Below are 9,869 nucleotides of genomic sequence, written 5' to 3'. Positions count from 1 at the left end.
GAGCATGTACCCAATTCCCAAATATAGAGATACAAAACAAAAACACCCTTTTATCCCAACCAATGTCCCAAGTTTTCCCACACTTGAATGATACTCACACTCGCTAGCCTAAGCTAATCAAAGATTTAAATAGAGGACATTTATTGTTTTTCGCTTTAAGGCTTGTAATGTGCTAAAATTAAGAACAAGCGGGTTAATCGTAGGCTCAAATTGGCTAACAATGGGAGATACAAGGTAAGGCTATTTGGGTAACTGAGCTAAATGAAATGATGGCCTCAATCATATAAATGCATGAATACACAAAATAATCGACATAGAGAATGAAACAAATCAAAGATTACAACCATAGAAAGAGAATAATGCACACAAGAAGGAAAATAAGTGGCTATATAATGTAACCACACCATTAGGCTCAAATCTCCCATGCTTGTGTTCTTAGCTCAAAAACATTATCCATAATATATATAATTCAAACAAGTTCTATGAAAAGTTTTCACTCAAATCAATTGAGGTGCCCTATAGATAGAAATCTTGAAAAATCTCATTATTTTGCTAAGCTTATTGTGTATATATATGCAAAATTAAGAAAAGCAACAAAAATCCTGAAAACCTAGAATGGAATGCAAAAGTGTTGAAATTAGAAACTTTCACCCAAAATCGCCGATCGGTCGGACGACCTCCCCACACTTAAAAGTTTGCACCGTCCTCGGTGCATCAAAGATGAGCAAGGGGGTACGGTGACTTTCCGAGTTGCTACCTTCAGCTGGTAGATCAACCATTTGCTGCGTGTTCTTTCTTCCACTTCCATTTTTGCTTGTGGTGCATCAATCATGAAAAACAAAAATTGAACACCATAAGATGAGAAAACAAAAGCAAGGAAGCATACATTTTTGGGATGAGGTAATAATCACTAGGATTGAGTGAGTGAATTAGTGTGACATTTATGAAAAATAAGTGTGTGAATTCTAAATTGTGCCTTTTAGAACACACATTAGCATAAAAAAAAGCTATGTAACAAAAGAAGCATGCACTTCACTTATTCTAGTGTGCTTGAGATGCTCTAAGTAAACTTGTAAAGTAAAACAAGCATTAAAGAAGCATGAGAGCATTCAAGCTAAAAACATATGGATGCATATGATCATGAAATACAATGCATTAAGATAAATGCACAACATCATCCATCAAGAAATTTCCTAGTCAAAGAATAAGGTTCAAATCACATGGTGGCCAAATCATGCAATTCAAGAAGAGTTACAACACTTATAACGAAAAAATAGAAAATAAAATGAAAATGAAACTAACTAATTAATCAACTAACTAACTAAATATTTAATTAACTGAAATAAATGGTCATCAATGTTGTTTGGGAGTATTAGATGAGGGGTAGAAGAAGGGAAAAAGAAAGGGGAAGGAAAGAAATGGAAAGAGGAGAAGAAAGGAGATGTGTTGAAAGAAAAACATCCGCACGTACGTGTGCATGACACGCGCGCATGGATGGTGGTGCAATGGAAGCGACGCGTACGCGTACATGGCGCATACGCGTCGATGGCTTATCTCAAGAGCGACGCGTACGCGTTATGTGCGCGTACGCGTGAATGGTTTGTGCCTCGGGCACAGTGCGCGCTCAACACTTGCACAACTCTCGGGTCAATGTATGGAGGAATGAAATTTTGCAATCCACGCATACGCGTACATGGCGCGTGTGCGTAGATGGTCGAAAATGCTTGATGCACGCGTACGCGTGCAGTGCGCGTATGCGTGGATGGTGCTCTGTTTTTCAAATTTTTTTTTATATTTTTGCACCAATTCAAGCATTCCAAACCTCCAAACAGCTACCAAAACACCATAAAACCTTATTTAACATACTAAACTACCAATTATACTCAACAAATTAACCAAAAACATGAATTTAAACTAATTACCACTATGTACAAAATGAGAAAATGAAAAGAAGTTACCATGGTGGGGTGTCTCCCACCTAGCACTTTTGTTTATTGTCCTTAAGTTGGACTTATGGGGAGCTCCTCTCAAGGTGGCTTGTGCTTGAAGCTATCTTTGAACATCCACCAATGCTTGAATCTCCAATAAGCTCCATTCTTCAAAGTTAATATTTTCAAGCTTTGATGGAGTTCTTCACAAACCATGGGCTCCCAAATTTGATTCTCCTTGTGCAATCCGGGATCCCACACTTTGTTTTGACACCTATCTTCTAGTTGATCCTCATGAGTCCAATTGGGTGGCATGACCTTAGAATTCTCAATAAAGTGACCAAACATTCTCCTAGATCCAAACAATCTAGCTCTACACTAAACCTTGCAATTAAACCTTGAACATGCAACTATAATGAGCTTGGAATGATATTTCCAACCTCTAGCCATCTCTCTTTTACTCTTAAAGCCACAAATATGTCTAAGTTGACCATTCGTCTCTAGCAAACCATATACAAGGGGAATAATAAAGCTTGAGTACAAGGAATTTACCCACTTGAATGAAAGAATGGATGGTGGTGGCTTGGGGAGAGGTATCTCCAATGTGCTAGCAAGCTTTACTCCCGTGTGTTCTTCCTTGATTACCTCCACCTCTTCACAAATTTCTTCAACTTCAATCCTTTGTTCATCAATTTCTTCTAATTCTTCTCCGTCACTCAAATCATAAATTGGAGGTTGAGAGAAATATACCTCCACATTGCTTTCCATCTCATTGGGAGAAGGTTCTTTAAATTCAAAGGATTCACCACCAAGGGGGTTGGATGCATGGTCTTCATCACCAAGGGAACTCAATTCTTGCTTCATTCCTTCCAAGTCTTCATTCAAAAATTGTTTTGGAGGTTGTGCACTTTCCTCCTCAACATAAAATTCAATCTTCTTGGAGAGGTTCTTTTTAATTATAGGTTTCCAAGGAGGTTCCGCATCTCCTAAGTCTTCAACCACTTCTTCCTCTTCTTCAATGATCATAGGTTCCTCCAATTATTCTAACACAAAATAACATTCCTCATGTTTCACCAGAGTTTCCAATCTCTCCTTCGTGCTATGCTTTTCTTTTGATCCTCCACATGTGAAAGGAGTTCATGAAGTTGAGACTCTGAATGCCATCTTGGCTCAAAATAAGATCTTGACCCAACAGGTCAACATGATCTCTCAACATCTCACTAGGATGCAAACTGCACCTAGCAGTAATTAGGAAGCTTCTCTTGAAGAAGAAGCTTATGATCCTGATCAACCCACCATGTTGGAGGTAAATTACATGGGAGAATCCTATGGAAATAGTTCCAACCCTTCATGGAAGAATCATCTTAACCTTTCATGGAAGGATCAACAGAAACCTCAGTAAGGTTTCAATAATAATCAAGGTGGAAGGAACCAGAATAGGTTCAACAACAAACCATCATTCCCATCTTCTCAAGGGAATATGGAGACCTCTAAGCAGAGCCTCTCTGACTTAGCTGCTTTAGTCTCCAGCCTCACTAAAACCACTCATAGTTTCATTAATAAAACAAGGTCTTCCATTAGAAATTTGGAGGTACAGGTTGGTCAACTAAGCAAGAGGATCCCTGAGATTCCTCCTGACACTCTTCCCACTAATACTAAGGTTAATCCTAGAGAAGAGTGCAAGGCCATAATCATGGAGGTTGAGGCCGAATTGGAGCATAATCGAAAGGCATTGAACGCCAGTGAGGAACCCCTCACTGGGCGTTCAACGCCCAACAAGGCAACATTTTTGGCACTGAACGCTAGTGAGGAACCCCTCACTGGGCATTCAACGCCCAACCAGGCAGCCATTCTGGCCCTGAACGCCAGTGAGGAACCCCTCACTGGGCGTTCAACACCCACCAGCTCAGGGAAGCTGGCATTGAACGCCAGCAAGAACATCCCTGCTGGACGTTCAACGCCTAGAATGCTAGAGGGATTGGCGTTTAACGCCAGTCAGAGTGGATAGAAAGGGCTTTCAACGCCCAATAAGCTAACAGAGTTTGCATTGAATGCTAGCCGAAGCACACCCTGTGAGTGCCTGAATCCCACTCAAGAATCCTCTAGCCCAAGACAAAAGGAAATCATAAGGACAATTGAGGTTCCTTTGAATGCACTTTTACAGTGCATAAGCTCTGATTACTACTCATCCTCAAGTGAGGATGAAGAGACTAGGGAAGAGCAAGTTGCTCATTTCCTAGGAGCTTTGATGAAGCTGAATGCCAAGCTATTTGGTATAAAACCTCTGGAGGAAGAACCTCTACTACTTACCAAAGAACTCCACGCTTTGGTTCAGCAAGAGCTACCTCAGAAGCTTCTAGACCCTGGACGCTTTCTGGTTCTTTGCACCATAGGCACTATGACTTTTGAAAAGGCTCTATGTGACCTAGGATCAAGCATCATCCTCATGCCACTCTCTTTAATGGAGAAGCTAGGAATCTTTGAGGTACAAGTTTCACACGTGTCTTTAGAGATGGCAGACAAGACCATGAAAAAGCCATATGGCTTAGAGGAGGATGTTTTAGTTAAAGTTGAAAACCACTACATCCCTGCAAACTTCATTGTCTTGGACATAGGAGAGGATGAGGATGACTTTGTCATCCTTGGAAGACCTTTCCTAGCCACAGCTAATGCTATCATTAATATGGCTAAGTGAGAACTAACCCTCTCTTTCTGTGCAGAGCTCTGCAGAGCCCCTAGGCATCGATTATAAGTTTGGTGTTGGGTAGCCCTCAACAAGCTCTAAGCACAAATGTACTAAAAAAAAGTATCTAAAGGCTGGAAGGACAAGAAAGTCCTAACTGAAGGCCTCTCACCTGGCATGAGAGTTGTCTTCACTAAGAATCCAGTCCTACCACACACAGTAAGCCGTGTCCTATCTCGAGAGCATGTAGAGCTCATTTATGAGAGGACAGGAAGAAAATTCACTGTCAGGGGCAAAAGCTTGAGCCCATACTCTCCTCCATAAGGAGCTGAAGGTCAAGCTAGTAACTTTAAAAGAGATCTTGTTGGGAGGCAACCCAATTTTACTCAACCTTATTTATTTTATTTTCATTTTGCTTTTCTTTCAGTCTTAGAGTCATGATCATGTGCATCAGTCAAGAGATAGAATTTACAACAGTGAAAATAGAACACTCCGAAAAGAGTGTTAAAGTTAAATGCCAATGAGGAAGCCCTCCTGGGCATTTAACGCCCCAAGAGGGAAGCATTCCTGCCATTGAATGCCAGCCAGGGAGCAGCCCCTGGGCATTCAAATGCCAGTTCAGAGAAGCAGGGAATATGGAATTACCTAGCCTCTCAGGAATTGTGGGTCTCCCAGAATGTTCACCTACCCTACCTACCCCACATAACCCCTACTATTCTGAGGTTACCTGAAACAGAGAGGCCGATCTCGGATGAGATCTTCAGATCTTGACTGGGCTGCCGTGCCCGACTTGTTGACGTAGGAGATGCTGCTGATCCTCAGTTACTGGAGGGTGGTGGTACCTGCAAGAGACTCCGATGCTTAAGTTAGTACGGGCTTTAGGTAGGTTTTTTGTAGAATTGGAGTATGAATTATACCTGGGTGCTCCAGTGTATTTATAGTAATGCTTGATGACCTTCCCTTGAGATAAGTTTGTTATCTTATCTTATCTTTTGTAGGTGAGATCCTCATCTTTTTGGTCAGCAGCCTTTTACCGGGCGGTGACTCTTCGTTTTGGGCCTCTTTGGGCCTTTCTTTCGACTTGTCCGAAATCTTTATTAGAGTTTGTTATAATAGGTTGACCTTTAAGGAGGTTGGCCCTTTGTTTTCACCTAACCCGGGCTTTACAGTTCGGCCTAGGGTATGAACAGTGCCCCTGCTTGAGCTTCAGCCTTCCCATGAGGACGTGCTTCTAAGCTTCGACCTCTTTAGGAAGTCGTGTTCAAGCATCTTTGTTTGGTTCGTGTCCGGTCTGCTTTTGCTTTGCATCTTTTAAATGCCATTTTTAAAATGTGAAGCGTTTTTACTTTGCGCTCCTTAATTGTGGCATTACTTTCAAGGATGTCAGTTTCTTGGGAGTGTGCGAACGTTTTAAAGCCTTTTAATTTGGGCTTTTATTTTGTTTTTTTGTTTCCTTTCCCTTTTTAAACTTTATTTGAAATCAATGAAGAGGTTTTTCAGTTTCTTTCTTTCTCCGTGAAAGACTTTCATTCGTCTGACCCTTTCGATTTTGCCCTAAGCTTCCTTCTTTTCTGGAGTTTTGGTGCTTGTGGATCGTAGGTGCTTTCGCTGTGCTCCGTCGTTTCTGTTTTTCTCCTTTTTCGCAGGTTGGTACTTCTGCTTTATACCCTTCATATTTTTCTGGTTTTCCTGCCATTCTCCTCTGTGTTTGGCTTCTGGTGGTTGTTGCATGCCTTGTTTCTTTAAAGTTGCAATCTTTTTATCTTTGTTGTTTTGTTTATGGAAATGTCAGCACTTGGGTAAACCGTTTTTAGTTGCACTTTTTACCTTTTGGTGAAAGAGCTAGGGTTTCGTATTCTTCCTCTACTATATCTGTATTGTTGCCTCCAAAGGACGTTCCTAGGTATTGGTGATGATATTCTTGTTTACTGCGAACCCTGGGGTGCCCTTTTGTTTGCTGTGTGCTTGCTTCGTTTTTTATCTTGGTTTTGATTCTGTCTGAGTTGTTTAGTAGTGACACTTCTTATTTTCTTGTTGTAGGTGTAGCTTTTTTATGTCTTCTCGTAAGAATATTGTCGAGATATCTACAAAGGTTCCTATTGGTATGGCTGATTGGTTGGATTTTATAGTGTTAATGTGTGTTACTGTGGCCAATCTGGAGTTTTGTGAGAAACTTAGGAGATTTCATAGGATCTATGGTAGTAGGGATGATGAAAAAAACTATGAGCTGGTATCGCCCGACCCTGAGGAGAGAGTTAGTTTCCCTCCTTTAGGTCGGGCAGAGCGTCCTTTTTTCGATGCCTATGACTATTTCTTTACCTAGCTAGGTATTACCATTCCCTTTACTGCCTTTGAGACCGAACTCTTGTGGAACTGTAATGTGGCCCCTTCGCAGCTTCATCCGAACTCTTGGGCTTTTATGAAGATTTTCCAATTGTTGTGTCAAGAACTAGGTGTTCGTCCTTCCCTTTCTCTTTTCCTTTCGAGCTACCCAAGAGTGAAAAGTTTTTACCATGTTTGATGACTCTTTTTGGGACTTTAAAAATTTTTATTTTAAAGTCCGGGCTGTTGAGGATGTTTGACCCTTTTTCCTGGATGAAAATGATGAGCCGACTTTTCCTTTATGATGGCAGAAAGATCCTGTAGTTCTTAAGTATCCCTGGGAGAGTTTGGATGAAGTAGAGCAGGCCTTTGTGGGTGTTTTAGAGGAGCATTGGGGGGAGCATCCTCACCTGGACACTATGAAGTTTTTAGGGGATCCCACTCTTATCCGTTCCGAGCTAGGTAGTGTCTGACCTCTTCTTTCATAGAAAGTTTTTTTTATTGATTGTGATCTTGTCATTATCTACTGTGTGACTATTTTGTTGGCTTCATTCAGAGATGGTGTCATCATTGGATTCGATGAAGATGTTTCGCAAGGCAAAAAAGGCAGTGGCTGCCCAAAATTTGCTGAGGAAGACGTCGGGGGAGAGTTCTTCACAGTTACCCCCAAAGAAGCCAGAATCTGATCCTCAGGGACCGAGGAAAATCATCTTGATCCCTCGAGTTCGAACGGTTTCTACCGATCCACCTTTGGCGACCTCTGGTGCTTCCTCCTCTCCTACTTCGGCTAGTCCTCTTCCAAAGAAGCCGAGGACTGTCGGCTCTAATAACTTGGATGACAAGGAATTTGATGGTGTGGCTTTTGCCACAAAGCTAATTGCTCATTATGGTAAGGTTCCTCTTGATAATGTGTCGATCCTCCACCATCTTGATTTTATATCAGGCAATAGTGTCCGGATGGCCAATCTTAGTGCAGCCTTGTCCTGGGTTGTCAGAGAGTCTCCGATCGATGCTACTACGGCCTTTCTAGAGGAGGCCAAGGCTAATTATGATAGGGTGAAGACTTTAAAGGATGAGTTTGAGGCCAAGGCTATTGGATTGGAGCTTTTGGGGGAGAAAGAGAAGGCCCGAGCTACTACAGCAGAGGCAGCTGCTAATCTGGTTGAGGAGATGGCCAAGAAGGCCAAGGAAAGCTATACTTGGACCTATGGCGAGCTATTGGAAACTAGGGATAGGCTTCAGTCTGCTCAGGATGACTATGCCGAGCTTCAGGGCCATATGGTAAGTAGCATAACTGTCATGTATGAAAATCTGAAAGCCCAAGTTTGGGTTCTGGCTCCAGATGCCAACCTCTCTTTATTCAGTATGGAGAATGTTGTGGAGGATGGGAAGATCGTGCCTGCCCCTGAAGATGATGATGAGGCCCCTCCTCCATTGTCAACAGTCAAGGCTTCTGCAGCTCCTTCGGCCGAGGTGGTTCCTCCTGAGTCCGAACCCGATGTGGAAATTCAGAACGGCCCAGACGGAGTTGTTAAAGCCACCCGATCTCGGTTATCCCTCCTTCTCCTAAAGATGCAGCTTCCGAGGCGAGTTTGGACCCCTTATGATTCTCTCTTTATATCTTCTTTGATTATGTACTTAGTATGGTCCGATCTGTGGACCCTTTGAACTTTGGTTATGTAGATCTTTATGGATGACTTTTCTTAACACTTTTGCTAGTTGCTTCTTAGCAACTTTTTGCTTTTTTAATCAAAACACTTTTGACTCTTGGGTTGCCATTAGGCATCCCGTGAGCCTTTAATGATTCAATTTTTGCTGATATGCCGATTTAGCCTATGGCGAGGTGCCTTTGTTTTTAGGTAGTTTTTTCAACCTCTTGTATGGTTTTGTATTTTTTGCCACATCGCCCTTTATGGTTTGCTGGTGATGAGCGGATATTTTATACCCTTTTGGCATTATTTTTACATAGTTTTTAGTATATTTTAGTTACTTTTTATTATATTTTTATTAGTTTTTATGCAAAAATCACATTTCTGGACTTTACTATAAGTTTGTGTATTTTTCTGTAATTTTAGGTATTTTCTATCTGAAATTGAGGGACCTGAGCAAAAATCTGATTCAGAGGCTGAGAAAGGACTGCAGATGCTGTTGGATTCTGACCCTCCTGCACTCGAAGTTTATTTTCTGGAGCTACAGAAGGGCAATTGGCGCGCTCTCAATTGCGTTGTAAAGTAGACATCTTGGGCTTTTCAGCAATATATAATAGTCCATACTTTTTCCGAGATTTGATGGCCCAAACTAGCATTAAACGCCAGCTAGAGACCCTTTTCTGGCGTAAAACGCCAGAACTGGAGTTAAACGCCCAAACTGGCACCCAAGCTAGTGTTTAACTCGAAGAATGGCCTATGCACGTGAAAGCTTCAATGCTCAACCCAAGCACACACCAAGTGGGCCCCGGAGGTGGATTTCTGCACTATGTGCACCTAGTTACTCATTTTCTGTAAACCTAGGTTACCAGTTTAGTATAAAAACTACTTTTGAGATTCATTTTGAAACTCATGACATTTTACATTTCATATTGTATCTTCTACAACATGAGTCTCTAAACCCCATATGTGGGTTTGAAACTCATGACATTTTACATTTCATATTGTATCTTCTACAACATGAGTCTCTAAACCCCATATGTGGGGGTGAGGAGCTCTGCTGTGTTTCAATGGATTAATGCAATTACTACTGTTTTCTATTCAATAATGCTTGATTCTATTCTAAGATACGCACTCGAACTTTAATATAGAGAATATGATGATCCGTGACACTCATCATTATTCTCAAATCTATGAACGCGTGCCTGACAACCACTCCCATCCTATCTGAGCTCAACGTAGTCATTGGGCGATAGCTTGAGTGCGTATCTCTTGGGTCTCTGATCCACG

Source organism: Arachis ipaensis, chromosome B10, assembly GCF_059453495.1.
Source record: "Arachis ipaensis isolate K30076 ecotype BB chromosome B10, ASM5945349v1, whole genome shotgun sequence".
Classification (NCBI taxonomy): domain Eukaryota; kingdom Viridiplantae; phylum Streptophyta; class Magnoliopsida; order Fabales; family Fabaceae; genus Arachis; species Arachis ipaensis.
Note: the sequence above shows the minus strand (reverse complement) of the source record.